The following is a 15,074-nucleotide window of genomic DNA, read 5'->3' as shown; positions in this document are numbered from 1 at the left end:
GGTTTTTCTCAGTACCCAAACGTGTTTCGGCACCACTGTGCCATCATCAGTGGGTTTTCATTTTTATTTATTCTGCAATGTGAACATTTTTGTTAAATGATTATAAAATTGTGTGCATTTTTAGTTCAAACAACAGATCGTTTCCTTTTGTAAATGCCTTTACATTTGGTGTGCATGAATTTTCTGGACCACTTATGTGTTAATTACTACAGGTAGCTTGTTATCTGCAACCAAACGATGCTGATGAGAATATTTTTTTTTTTTTTTTTTGCTCGAGTTAACCCATCTTCTAGAATGTAATTCAGTTTTTCGCGATGTTTTCGGGCCTAATTTCGTTTTTACTTATGTTTTCGTGTGGCAAGTACTTCCATTCTCGCTGGCCGCGGTGGTCTCGCGGTTAAGGCGCTCAGTCCGGAACCGCGCGACTGCTACGGTCGCAGGTTCGAATCCTGCGTCGGGCATGGATGTGTGTGCTGTCCTTAGGTCAGTTAGGTTTAAGTAGTTCTAAGTTCTAAGGGACTGATGACCACAGAAATTAAGTCCCATAGTGCTCAGAGCCATTTGAACCATTTTTTGAACTTCCATTCTCCGCATAATGCTGAAGTATTCTGATGCACATGTAACTAAATAACGTAGTAAAACCCTTTTCACTTCACCAGAACACAGTGTGTTTTTGGTTTGTTATGTGTCGAAGCCCAGTCACCAGAGACTTCGGCGCCAAATTTGAATTTTGTTTGCATTTTATCTTTTTATGTGTGTATGTGTGTGTGTGTGTAGACTTATCCGTTTGTGCTGTTTTTATTTGCAAAGTTCCTTTAACGTGTTAAACAGTGTGCCCTCGCAGATTGTAGTGTATTCGTTTAAGACCTGTTTTCATTCTGCAATTGCCTTCTGTATATGGAAGTTTTCCTCAATGGTCAGTTTTCTGTATAGGCTGTGGCTGGGTTTTAGTATTCTAAAGTCTGTTTCTATTGTGGCTAGGTGGTGATTGTTGGCTATAAGGTGGTCAGCAAATGTGCTATGGGAGCTGTTGCTTTTTAAAGCTCTGAGATGTTCTGAATATCTTGTTTTGAAGTTTCTGCACGTTTGTCATCCAACAAAAGAAATATATTTTCACTTCAAATAAGGAATCGGAGGGAGAGTTCGCCAATCATCAGCCACGACAAACATGGTGAGAATGCGTAGTAGCAGGTTGCTATTGTCAGTTTGTTCACAACACTCCTCAATAGGCGTACATGTTATTGCCATACGTAAATGTCTGTTTTTCAACCAACGAAAATAAAATTTATTAATACAGAACACTTCAGATTCAATATTTGTTTAGGTATACATAATAGCTCTTTAGCCGGCCCCTGGTGGCCGAGCGGTTCTAGGCGCTTGTTCTAAGTTCTAGGGGACTGATGACCCCAGATGTTAAGTCCCATAGTGCTCAGAGCCATTTCAACCATTTTCATAATAGCTCTTTAGCCTTACGTTCACTGATGAGAATCATGCAACTGGTTTTCTAAAAACGACTTTTTAAAGAAATTGTAAACCTTTCATCATTTTACCACAGAAAAGAGAAGAGAAGATAAAGATCTTACCGCCATTTTTAATTTTGTAAACTATCATCAGCCAAGAATGAAACCATACTTTGAAAATAGATTATGTTGGTTATAGTTTCATTTAAAAATGAGCGTGCTATAAATTATGTTGATGAATTCTTCCGTCATTTCTTGGTGGAAGAGGTTCATTTTTATAGTTGATAAAGAAATTGCAGTTTGCTCAACTAACATTTATATATTACTGATATGATTTCGGCTTATTTGGTTATCATAAGGTGACAAATGATGATGGCCTAATACACCAAAAATTGCTTCATGATCAACAAATATTAGTTGCATAGAACGCTGTTTGTTTCCTTTTTAAGCTTCTCTATCTTGTCCAGTAATCCTTCTTGGTGAGAGTCTCATATTGCTGAGTAATACTCATGAATCAGTCGAACAAAGTTTGTGGGCCTTAGTGCTGCATAAAGCAAACAGAGCCAAATCTTCCCCGCTACAAACACGACGTCGACGCGACACCGCGAACGTAGGCGTCACGAACCGACTTGCGTGGATACGTACAAACAGCTCGGCTTGCTGTGCCTGTTTGAGATTGTATCTGCATTCTGTGTCGTTTTAGCCTCTGATGATGTCTTCACTGTTGGAAGACGAAATGTTGGGCAAGGAAATATACCTTGGACTACCGCCCAATGCCCACGAAACAGATAAAACAAATAAAAAATAGAGGGATGGACACGGGAGCTGCCGCAGATCAGCATACAGGACAACTGACGTCACAGAGGAAGAAATAGAGGAGGATTGTTTTCGATGCACGCCGTTCCCTGGGACTGATTAGCATTTTATACGACGATAACAGTCATCAAATTCTGTTGAGGACTTCGTTGTGATTAACATTTGTGATTTGGACTAACTGTATCTTTACGGAGTTGTGGTGGGAAACGACTATATTCTCGCATTAAACTGCACATTCGATGTCCGATTGTTGATGCGCACCAAAACACCACTGAGTGGTTAAGCAGTGAGCTTTGTTGCCACATCAGTTTCTTGGCTTGCAGTAATTATCAGAGTCACAATAAAATAAAGGAGCGATCAAAAAGTTTCCCTTTGAGGGTATTGCTGCAGAGTACATGCAAAGTAGGGCGACACCGACTTGCAGGCAAGAAATTACTGTGGCATTCATGTCTTCACGACGTGCCTTCGGTAAATGTGGAAACGTGAACTGCGGCGACGTTATTACCAAACACGTCCGCACAGTATCAACGTGCTATAATTATTTTCTTGGCTGCCGAAGGACAAATGCCGGTATATATTCATCGGAGAATGATGAATGTGTATGGGGCAGCATGTCTCTCGAAAACCACCGTTATGGATGGTGCGCCAAGTTCCTTGCTGCCGCGTCATAACTCACGTTCCCGTATCGTAAATGTCATACCGCAGAAGTTACGCCAACTCAATTGGGAGACAGTGGAGCATCGCAGTACAGTCTTGGTCTCTCTCAATGTGACTATCAAGTCTTTGGTTCCTTAAAAACGACCTTGAAAGGTCGACGACTCTTGTCGGACGAGGATGTGCAGCAAACAGTTACGGACTTCTTCACGCAGCAGGACACGGTGTTTTAACAAACTGGTATATTCAACCTGGTGGGTCGACGGTATGATTGCTTCTGTGCTCATGGATATTTTGCCTGATTGGAATACCGATTCTCGACTGTACGACCTCCGGAAGGAAACTTTTTGATTGCCTCTTGTAGGTGTCACATTAAGCAACAATTACGCGACGCGAAATGGATCACGAGAAACTTGCAAAACGAGATGCAGATCCGTATGCTTTTGTTTACTGGAAGCGTTCTGGGACTATATAACTTTGTCCAAAGCAGATTCCTGGTAAAATTGTTCCACGAGAAGTGTCACAGAATATTGTCCATTTGCCGGGTAGCAGTTGGCAGAGAACTGCGTGTAAGAGATATTACAGAGATGTAGTTGGAAGAGAAACGTCGTCCTCCCTCAGATGTTGTTGTTGTTGTGGTCTTCAGTCCTGAGACTGGTTTGATGCAGCTCTCCATGCTACTCTATCGTGTGCAAGCTTCTTCATCTCCCAGTACCTACTGCAACCTACATCCTTCTGAATCTGTATAGTGTATTCATCTTGGTCTCCCTCTACGATTTTTACCCTCCATGCTGCCCTCCAATACTAAATTGGTGCCGGCCGCGGTGGCCGTGCGGTTCTAGGCGCTTCAGTCCGGAACCGTAGGACAGCTGCGGTCGTAGGTTCGAATCCTGCCTCGGGCATGGATGTGTGTGATGCCCTTAGATTAGATAGGTTTAAGTAGTTCTAAGTTCTAGGGTACTGATGACCTAAGATGTTAAGTCCCATAGTGCTCAGAGCCATTTGAACCATTTGAACTAAATTGGTGATCCCTTGATGCCTCCGAATATGTCCTACCAACCGATCCCTTCTTCTAGTCAAGTTGTGCCAGAAACTCCTCTTCTCCCCAATCCTATTCAATACCTCCTCATTAGTTACGTCATCTACCCATCTAATCTTCAGCATTCTTCTGCAGCACCACATTTCGGAAGCTTCTATTCTCTTTTTGTCTAAACTACGAGTATTTATCGTCTACGTTTCACTTACATACATGGCTACACTCCATACAAATACTTTCAGAAACGACTTCCTGACATTTAAATCTGTACTCTATGTTAACAAATGTCTCTTCTTCAGAAACGCTTTCCTTGTCATTGCCAGTCTACATTTTATATCCTCTCTACTTCGACCATCATCAGTTATTTTGCTCCCCAAATAGCAAAACTCATTTGCTACTTTAAGCGTCTCATTTCCTAATTTAATACCCTCGGCATCACCCGATTCAATTCGACTACATTCCATTATCCTCGTTTTGCTTTTGTCTCCCTCAGATAATCTCGGCTAAATCTTGAAATGTAATATTGCAGTGCTGCCAAAAAATGACTCTGAGCACTATGGGACTTAACATCTGTGGTCATCAGTCCCCTAGAACTTAGAACTTCTTAAACCTAACTAACCTAAGGACATCACACACATCCATGCCCGAGGCAGGATTCGAACCTGCGACCGTAGCGGTCACGCGGTTCCAGACTGAAGCGCCTAGAACCGCACGGCCACACCGGCCGGCGCAGTGCTGCCACTATCATATGTTCATACGGTTACGGTTAATGCAATCTATACACAAGAGACGTGTCTATCCACCTGCGGCAGACAAAGCAAGATTTCTAAAACAACAACAAACGAGGTTTCTCTTCGGTAATTGAAGCTTCAGATTATCTTGAAGATGTGTTGTGCTGTGAGAACATTGCTTCTACCAGTGGCAACGATGCGTTACTAATTGAAAAACTTTTTTTTCTCTACGACAAACAAGTTTAGAGCATCATCTACTCGTTTCCAGTTGCTGCTTTTGTAAACACCTCAGACACTAGACACCGGGATGTCTCTTCATAAGCTGTACCACCAAAGATACAAGAACCATTTTACAGGTTGTTTATAATTACGATACAACCACTTACATAATGGCAAACACTTTTGATAGAGCACGTACCATTCAAAGTTGTTTAGGGTATACGGAGAAAAGGTTCTCGACATAGAAAGCCCCATGCTCAAAATGTTTGCCAGTGTTCCCGAACACCATAAACGAACTTTTAATCCCCAATGTTACATATAGAACGTAAGTTACTTAGTAAAGGAATACATAGTATTTTTGTAGACAGACTCTTGATCTCATGCGGTGTGTCGTCTGTACCTCGGGAAGAATGTCTAAAATGTGTCTTGGTTTGAGGATGCCTGTGTTATAGAGGATAGCGCTGAAACAGAAAATGTCCTGGGACCTTGTAATGGGAACCATCCCGAAAGTCGTCTTATGTAATCATGGGAAATCACAGCAAAACCAGAAGCATAGGGATCAGGCGGTGATTTAATCCTGGGCGTCCAGAAAATTTATCCAGCCTCAGTGGCATTTGAAACAGGGTTTTCAGAAACCGCTGCGTCACAGTATTTGATGACTTACTTATTTAATAAAGTAACATGTTTCCAGATATAAAAGTTAGTCATAAGAAGACATAGCAATGGAGGCGGCTGAACAAGCCACAAGAAAACAACTTTCTCATGTAAACAAAGTTAGTGACTATTTAAAATTTTTTATGTGAACATACGAAGTAAGTATTCCCTCATATTATGTCTCCCTTCTCTTTCATCGCAGGATGACCACAGGACATACCTAGACAGTACAGAACAACTTTAATATCAATGTGCACTTTTGTTAAATGTTTTCGTATTGCCATTGTAGCCTGAAGATCAGCTTTATACCTCAAGTACTTTCTTTCATAAAATAATTCAAGCAGTCAACAAATATTGTGACTGGTAGTGGTCTCTGAAACACCTTCTCATGTTTTTGAAACAGTCAGGGTCAATTAACAGTGAATGTGGCTTTAAATTGGTCAGTGACATTGCCTCACATGATACCCCACGTGAAACGTACCCGTATTTGGAGCTGTTCCAAACTGGATCTGAAGTACTGGTTGTCTAGATTGAAATAAAATCTGCTTGACGTAACATTGTCACCTTCCTGTTGATGATTCATTGAACATCACCGTAACATTTTCATATAGTTTAATCCTGCAGGTTACAATCAAAACAGTCCTTCGAGAACGAGCCACACAAACGATAGTTTTATGTGATCTTCATAACAAAGTGCTCCCATTCGTCCCACTAACCGAATTCTTCCACGAGTTTGTGTTTAGAACGAAATCACAAATTTTGATTTGTAACAGTAGATAGATACGAAATTAAGCCTAAAAGAAATGAACGTACCTGCGTAAAGGTGTTAGTGTCGCAGAAAGTACAGTCGTTGAGTTTTTTTTTTTTTTTTTTTTTTTTTTTCCATGCCATCGTGTGTATTGTGTTGCACAAAACTCTAATTGTGAGACTTTTCGTGTGTATGTACGTTCCGGTGTTTTCGCGCATCCGCAAAAGGCTAAAACAATGATCAGTGAATCCAGGTACTTTCCTGACCTGCAAATTGAAATCCAATGTCACATCAATAGCCGTATTTCGTTTGTAAAACAGAAGAGTCGCCTGATGCAGTCGCTCTACACAGATCGCCAACGTCGCGACGTGAGGACTACAGATAGTGTTTTGTCAGCCGGCAAATGTCTTTGGAACCTCATCCTACCGTTATGGAACATCAAGATTTGACTGTCCCTACTTTTTCTCAGTTCCGGTACACAATTTATGTTATGGTGGTCGTTAATGTCATTTAGAATCAAGCTTTCATAAACAATTTAAGTACTGTTTTAAATAACCGGACCAGCGTTATTTTCTATTATTGAATAATATTAATTTTCAAACAATTACATCACAGTTTATACTGCTCTCACTCTAGAAACAAAAATCTAATTCTTATTTTTATACATAGACTTGAATTCCAAGAAAAAGTGAACCACAAATATAGGACGAGTAATGGGCGAATATTGAAAAAATCCTCTTAATATCGTTTCACGACGTCATACACAGCCACGTAATTTATGTGAATAAATGTAGAGGCCTACGTATGCCCATTTCCTGGAATTATCTACATTCATGGTATATGCATATAGGATGTGTGAAACATGAAAAGTATGTTAATGTATATGAATTGTAGAAAACCCTGAGGTAGGTATTTGGCCATAAGGAAATAATACTCGGCAATGAATATTAGCAGAAACAACTTATATTTTAGTGCAATACTTTAAAGTAATAGCAACGCAGACCAGCTGTGTGACTGGACTGAAGAGTTTCTGCAAAACAGAACACAGCATGTCGTTCTCAGCGGAGAGATATCTTCAGACCTAAAAGAAACTTCGTGCGTACTCCAGGGGAGCGTTATAGATCCATTACTTCTCTCGATAATATTTATAAACGACCTAGTGTATAGCGTCGGCAGTTCGGTGAGGCTTTTCACGGATGATGCGGTTGCAAACAGGGAAGTCGCGGAGCTGGAAAATTGTTGCGAAATGCAGGAAGACCTGCAGAGGATCACGCTTGCTGCGGGGAGCGGCTGCTAAGCATGAACAAATATAACGTATTGCGCAAAAAGACCATTAATTGGTTCATTACACGACTGCAGAACAATCACTGGAAGCGGTCACATCGAGAAATAACTGCGAGAATGCGTAGAAAGCAACATAAAACTAATCACAATCAAGGCAGATGCCGGACAGATTCATTTGAAGAGTCTTCAGGAAATGTAGTCCACCCACAAAGATGGTAGATTACAGAACCCTCGTTCGACCAATACTTGAATACTGTTTGTCAGTATGCGATCAGTACCAGATAGGATTGCTGGAGGTTCAAATGGTTCAAAAGGCTCTGAGCACTATGTGACTCAACATCTGAGGTCATAAGTCCTCTAGAACTTACAACTACTTAAACCTAACTAACCTAAGGACATCACACACATCCATGCCCGAGGCAGCATTCGAACCTGCGACCGTAGCAGTCGCGCGGCTCCGGACTGAGGCATCTAGAACCGCTCGGCCACCGCGGCCGGCATTGCTGGAGGAAATAGAGAAGGCCCAAAAAAGATAACCCTTTCGCTACTGTTTGATTTAGTAGGCGCAAAAGTTTCAGGGAAATGCTCAGCGAAGTCTATAGGCAGACACTCGAAGAGAGGCATTCTGCATGACGGTATGCTCCCGCAGCAAGTTCCTACGATGTTCGATCCTACGTAAAAAAAAAAGTAACAATGAAGGTAAAATTACATTCGAGCTCACTCGGACTGTTACCAAGAATCGTTCTTCCCGCGAATCATGAGTGACTGGAACAGGAAAAGGGAAATTGACCTTAGTACGCAAAGTACCCTCCGCTGCATAGGATGGTGCCTTGCGGAGCATAGCTGTAGATACGCATATGTGTAGATACCAATGGATGAACTCTGGGTTCAGAATCATTTGGGCCCATTGACTGCACGTATTTCTTAGAGGAGTGTAATTGCTGCTCTACATTTTATTCTTCAAAGTGTGCATTGCAGGAATGGTTGCATCTTGATCAGTTTTCTCACATATGATCCAAACTTACCTCAAATTATAGTAGGCGAATAAATCTTTGACGCAAATGCTGGATAGCTCAATCTATGTTGAACGATTCAATTTAGCCTCAGATTGATTATTATAAATTTCTTCCAATTAGGATGAAACCTCATGTGAAATTGTTCTCTGTAGATTTTCTCAGTTTTCCGGGCAAATCAACATGCTTCGTCGTACAATGAGGTGACAAAAGAGAAGGCATACGTCCTAATATGCCGGCCGGAGTGGCCGTGCGGTTATAGGCGCTACAGTCTGGAACCGCGTGACCGCTACGGTCGCCGGTTCGAATCCTGCCTCGGGCATGGATGTGTGTGATGTCCTTAGGTTAGTTAGGTTTAAGTAGTTCTAAGTTCTAGGGGACTGATGACCACAGTAATTAAGTCCCATAGTGCTCAGAGCCATTTTTTCGTCCTAATATCGTGTCGGACCTCTTTTAACCCGGAAAATTGCAGCTTAACATAGAGTATAGATTTAAGTGTTACGAAGACGTTTCTGAAAGTATTTGTATGGAGTGTAGCCATGTATGGAAGTGAAAGATGGACGAGAAGAGAATAGAAGCTTTCGAAATGTGGTGCTACAGAAGAATGCTGAAGATTAGATGGGTAAATCACATAACTAATGAGGAGGTATTGAACAGAATTGGGGAGAAGAGGAGTTTGTGGCACAACTTGAAAAGAAGAAGGGATCGGTTGGTAGGACATGTTCTGAGGCATCGAGGGATCACCAATTTAGTATTGGAGGGCAGCATGGAGGGTAAAAATCGTAGAGGGAGACCAAGAAATGAATACACTAAGCAGATTCAGAAGGATGTAGGCTGCAGTAGGTACTGGGAGATGAAGCAGCTTGCACAGGACAGAGTAGCATGGAGAGCTGCATCAAATCAGTCTCAGGACTGAAGACCACAACAACAACAGTGCAGCAGCACGACGTGGCATGGACTCAACAAATCGTTGGAAGCCCATGCTGAAATATTGAGCCATGCTACCTCTATAGCCGTCCGCAATTGCGGAAGTGTTGCCGGTGCAGGATTTTGTGCACGAACTGACCTCTCGGTTATGTATCATAAATGTTCGATGGGACTCACGTCGGGCGTTCTGGGTGGCCAAACCATTCTCTCGCACTGTCCAGAACGTTCTTCAAAACAATCGCGAACAATTGTGGCCCAGTGTCATGGCGCATTGTCATCCATAAAAGTTCCACCATTGTTTGGGAACATGAAGTCCATGAATGGCTGCAAATGGTATCCAAGTAGCCAAGCATAATCATTTCCAGCCAATGACCGGTTCAGTTGGATCAGAGGACGCAGTACATTCCACGTAAACGCAGCCCACACCATTATGGAGCCACCCACCAAAGCTTGCACAGTGCTTTGTTGACGACTTGGGTACATCGCTTCGTGGGCTCTGCGCCCCACTCGAACGCTACCATCGGCTCTTACCAACTGAAATCGGGATCGTCTGATCAGGCCACGGTTTTCCAGTCGTTTAGGGCCGAACCGATATGGTCGGGAGCCCACGAGAGGCACTGCCCACGATGTCGTCCTGTTAGCAAAGGCAGTCGCACCGGTCGTCTGCTGCCACAGCCCATTAACGCCACATTTCGCCGCAATGTCCTAACGGATACGTTCGTCATGCGTTCAACATTGAATTCTGCTGTTATTTCACACAGTGTTGCTTCTGTGTTAGCAATGACTCTAAACCCGCTGCTCTCGATTGTTAAGTGAAGGCCGTAGAAAGCTGCATCGTCTGTGGTGAGAAGTAATGCCTGAAATTCGATATTCTCGGCACGGTCTTGACACTGTGGCTCTCGGAATATTGTATTTGATAACGATTTCCGAAACGTAATGTCCCATGCTTCTAGCTCCAATTACCGTTCCGCGTTCAAAGTCTGCTAATTTCCATCGTGTGGCCATTATCTCGTCAGAAATCTTTTCTAATGAATCACTTGATTACAAACGACAGCTCCGCTAGTTCACTGCCCCTTTATACCTTATGTTCGTGATACTACTGCTATACGTATATGTGCACATCGTTATCCCACGACTTTTGTCGCCTCAGTGTACATCAATCGCACATCTCTAATTTCCTGTAAAGAGTAATGTTCCGTTTTCGTACACCAGTCATGGACTGTAGCCAGTGGACCCATCACACCCGGTTGTGTATCATAAAGCGCCACTAGCCTCTATACAACACTGGCTGCTTCTTATGAAACGTGCTCAATTTACAAACACTTGCTTCACTAGTATTGCTCATTCAAAGTCTAGTGTGGCCTGAATTACTCGTTTTCGAGTTATTAGACCCTCGTTTCATAGCACTCGTAACACTGGACAGATGAAAGCTTACAGCATGTGTTTTACAGCTAATGATGAACAGCAACTGATGTTGTAGACCACACCTTGTACGGTGGCGTGTTTCTGGTGACACTGTTTATGGAGAATATTGCTTGATTCCTTTGACCGATAGGGAATGAAAATGGAAGCTGCATTTGAATGATAACACCAGTATCGCCCATGCTGACCCATGAAGCGATTGGTAGGGAGGACGTAGCAAGTTATGTGAGATGAGAAGCCATCGCCAGATGTAGAAGTTCGGGTGTCTCCGATGGAAGCGTGATGGGCCTTTTTTGTTCATGTTATATATTAATACCCTTGCTGCCAATATTAATAGTAAACTCAGACTTTTCACAGATGATACAGTTATCTACAATCAAGTACAGTCTGAAAGAAGCTCCACAAGTATTCATTTACATGTTGATAAGATTTCAAAGTGGTGCAAAGTTTGGTAAGTTGCTTTAAGTGTTCAGAAATGTAAAGCTGCACACCTCACAAAACGATCCCATACAAATACATGGCTGTAACACTTTCTACGGACACGAGAAGGAATGATCACATGGGTTCGGTAGTGGGTAAAGCAGGTGATAGGCTTCTGTTTATTGCTGAATAACTGGGAAATGCAATCAAAGGAGATAGCTTACAACTCACTCGTGCAACACATCCTAGAACGTTGCTCAACTGTGTGTTAACCATGCCGTATAGGACTAAAAGGGGGTATCGAAGATATGCAGAGAACGGCCGCACGAATGGTCACACGTTTGTTTGTCCAGCAGGAGAATGTCTCAGAGATGTTATCAGAACTAAACCGGCGACCTCTTGAAGATATACGTCAAATATCCCATGAAATATTCCCAGAAAACCTAGGGGCAAAGTCTCAAAATGCGGCTTTAAGTAATGACCCTAGGAATATATTACAATCACCTACGTGACGCTACAGTCAGGATAAAATCTGATTACTTATAGCAAGCACAGAAGCATTTAAACAATCATTCTCACCATTCACGAATGCAACGGGAGCAAGCCCTAATAACTGGTACTATGGGACGTACCCTCTGCCATGCAAGTCACAGTGGTTCGAAGAGTATAGTTTGAGACGCACATAAACACCCATTAAGAGTCCCACACCGTGCTTAAACATGAATGTGAAAAGTCCTGCATGCCTCATCTGGAGATGAGCCTGAAAAAGCTGGAAACCTAGTTCAGAGAAGAAATATTTCATAAATGACAGACTGCAGTTTCTGTAACTATATTCGATTAATATACAGTTGCAGAGTACTAAAATACTGATAACTTACCTTTTGAAGGCCAAGCACATGTTCTTCCTTTTGTAGATAAAATTTTGTTGTTGCTATACGTCACGGCGTTGCAGCTTTAATTTCCAACAATATACTGGATGTCGCAGGAGGAATGATCAGTAATCAGGATGTGACAGGAATAATCATTTAATGCATAAAAGCGTAGCAGACATGTGATGTAAACAGCATGCGTTAAAACCTGAGAGTACTTTTCGAACTTCGATCCAGTGAAACAAATCTCTTCTATTGCAAGCTCCTTGCTTTCCATATTTTGAGAGGTACGAGCATGGCCCAAAGAACAAAAATGCCCAGCAAACAGGGCTGTAAAGCGCATACCTTTTGAGCTTTGAGCACTTTTTCGTCTTCGATAATGTGAAACAAATCGCTTCTATTGCAACCCCTTTGCTTTCCACATTCTGGGAGGTAGTAGAAAAAAGCAAATTAGGAAAGAACGTCTAGTAAACATGGGTTCTAAAGCGCAGACCTTAAGAGCTACAAGCACTCCATCATCTTCGATACTGTGAAAGAAATCTCTTCTAATCCAAGCTCTTTGCTTTCCACGTTTTGGGAGGTAGTGGCATGGACCACAGAAGTAAAGAAATGTCAATTAAACATGGGCTGTACAGTGCATATCTTAAGAGCTTTGAGCACTTCTTCATCTTCGATAATGTGAAACAAATCTCTTCTACTGCAATGTTTTCCATATTTTGAGAGGTCGTACTGTAGATAAAAGAAGATTCACGGTAAATGATTACAGACAAAAAGATAAAGATTTATTAAAATTCTTGACCACGGTTTCGGTATATCTAAATATACCTTCATCAGAAGTAAAATACACTAAAATTACATTCTGAAATGGAGATTAATAAAACAATTGTGCCAAAGGCGTCGTCGATAGTTAAAACATCATCTCCATTTTTTTATTAACCTCCATTGCAGGATGTAATTTTAGTGTATTTTACTCCTGATGAAGGTATATTTAGGTATACTGAAACTGTGATCAAGAATTTTAATAAATCTTTATCCTGCAACTGTTTTGGCTGTAATCATTTACCGTGAAGAATTTCAACAATTGCTGTTTCAGCCATGTTTAAAATCTTGAGATAAAAGAAGAATAAAAAGTCTAGTAATCTGGACTCTAAAATGCATGCTTTAAGAGCTATTAACTCTTGTTGATCTTCCTACTGTGAAACACTTCCCTTCTACTGAATAAGCTCTCATAGCTCTTAAGGTATGCATTTTAGAGCCCGATTTACTAGGCTTTTCTCCTTCATATACCTGAATACTGGCCATTCCGAATGGAAAATCCTATATATATTGGCAATTGCAAATCCATTCCAATGCTGTCCTACCTACCATGTACAATATCCAAAATGGATAAGCTTAAACCCGACGCTTCCCTATAGTTTACAGGCAGTAAACACGGAGCACATAGTGGAGCAGTAGTTAGCACACTGGACTCGCATTCGGGAGGACGACGGTTCAATCCCTAGTCCGGCCATCCTGATTTGGATTTTCTGTGATTTCCCTGGATCACTACAGGCAAATGCCGAGATGGTTCCTTTGAAAGGGCTTTCCCTATGACCTCGTTGTCGACGAGATGTTGAACACTAATCTCCTCTTCCACCGAGCACATGCGTTAATGAAATCGCGAGCGTACCTGCTTGGCTGTGCCGACGGTCGACAGTCTTGGGGCGAGGACCGGCGTGTGCGCTGGTTGTCGGTGAAGGCCGAGGTGCAGGCGCTCCACTCAGACCGCTGCCCTGGACGCGACTGGGCGACCGCTGAGGCCGCTCCGAGGCGGCTGGCGAGGCTCCCAGCTGCCCCCTCCACTGCCCACCAGCTCTGCCCTCGGGCGCCGCAACAACAAGGACACGGCCTGCCGTACCTGCCGCTCATCCTCTGCTTCTGAGATCGCGCTGACGTCCTTCGCACCTGCGTATTCCGCGATCGGGTGTAGTATTGAGAACTCCGTTACGATTTGCATTGCTGACCTCGTACGTTTCCCCGATCTTCGTGATTTCCGTTAACTCGCTGCGCTGTTCCAGGTCACACGTCCCGATTTCCTAAGCGGTTTGGCGGCTCGTGGTAAATACCACTCAAGACCGGAGCGTCCAGTGCTGGTCATAAAAGGAGCTTTTGCGTATCCTATTGGATATCTCCACTACAGCACCATAAAACGCGCTGTAAAATACACTGACGGAAGCAGTCGCAACGCCAATGAAATTTCGGGAATACAATTATCTAGGTAACAAATGTACGTGATTAACATTGCAATACAGCAGGATAATGGAGGTACGAGATAAGCCATTGAAAATGTGAGGTCGTAGCCGCTACAGTCTGGAGCCGCGCGACCGCTACGGTCATAGGTTCGAATCCTGCCTCGGGCATGGATGTGTGTGATGTCCTTAGCTTAGTTAGGTTTAAGTACTTCTAAGTTCTAGGGGACTGATGGCCTCAGAAGTTAAGTCCCATAGTGCTCAGAGCCGTCTGAACCATTTTGAAAATCTCAAATGCTGGTGTATTAATAACCGGTGTAACCGCCAGAATGTTGAATGCAAATGGTTCAAATGGCTCTGAGCACTATGGGACTAAACATCTGAGGTCATCAGTCCCCTAGAACTTAGAACTACTTAATCCTAACTAACCTAAGGACATCACACACATCCATGGCCGAGGCAGGATTCGAACCTGCAACCGTAACGGTCGCGCGGTTCCGGACTGTAGCGCCTAGAACCGCTCGGCCACCACGGCCGGCTGTTGAATGCAAGCACGCAGACGTGCATGCATTGTGTCGTACGTGTGCGGAAGT

General features: G+C 42.8%; 1 protein-coding gene across 1 annotated transcript in view; it reads right to left on the bottom strand.

Annotated features, from left to right (window-relative positions):
- LOC124776694 (leukocyte elastase inhibitor-like) overlaps nt 1-14,034 on the bottom strand; it is a 138,891-nt gene extending 124,857 nt beyond the window's left edge. The window contains exon 1 of the mRNA XM_047251798.1: nt 13,923-14,034. The gene's annotated coding sequence lies outside the window, so the exon portion shown is untranslated. The remainder of the gene's footprint in view (nt 1-13,922) is intronic.
- Between the last annotated feature and the right edge of the window lie 1,040 nt (nt 14,035-15,074).

Source organism: Schistocerca piceifrons, chromosome 2 (assembly GCF_021461385.2).
Source record: "Schistocerca piceifrons isolate TAMUIC-IGC-003096 chromosome 2, iqSchPice1.1, whole genome shotgun sequence".
Taxonomy (NCBI): Eukaryota; Metazoa; Arthropoda; class Insecta; order Orthoptera; family Acrididae; genus Schistocerca; species Schistocerca piceifrons.
This window is presented reverse-complemented; position numbering and strand designations above follow the sequence as displayed.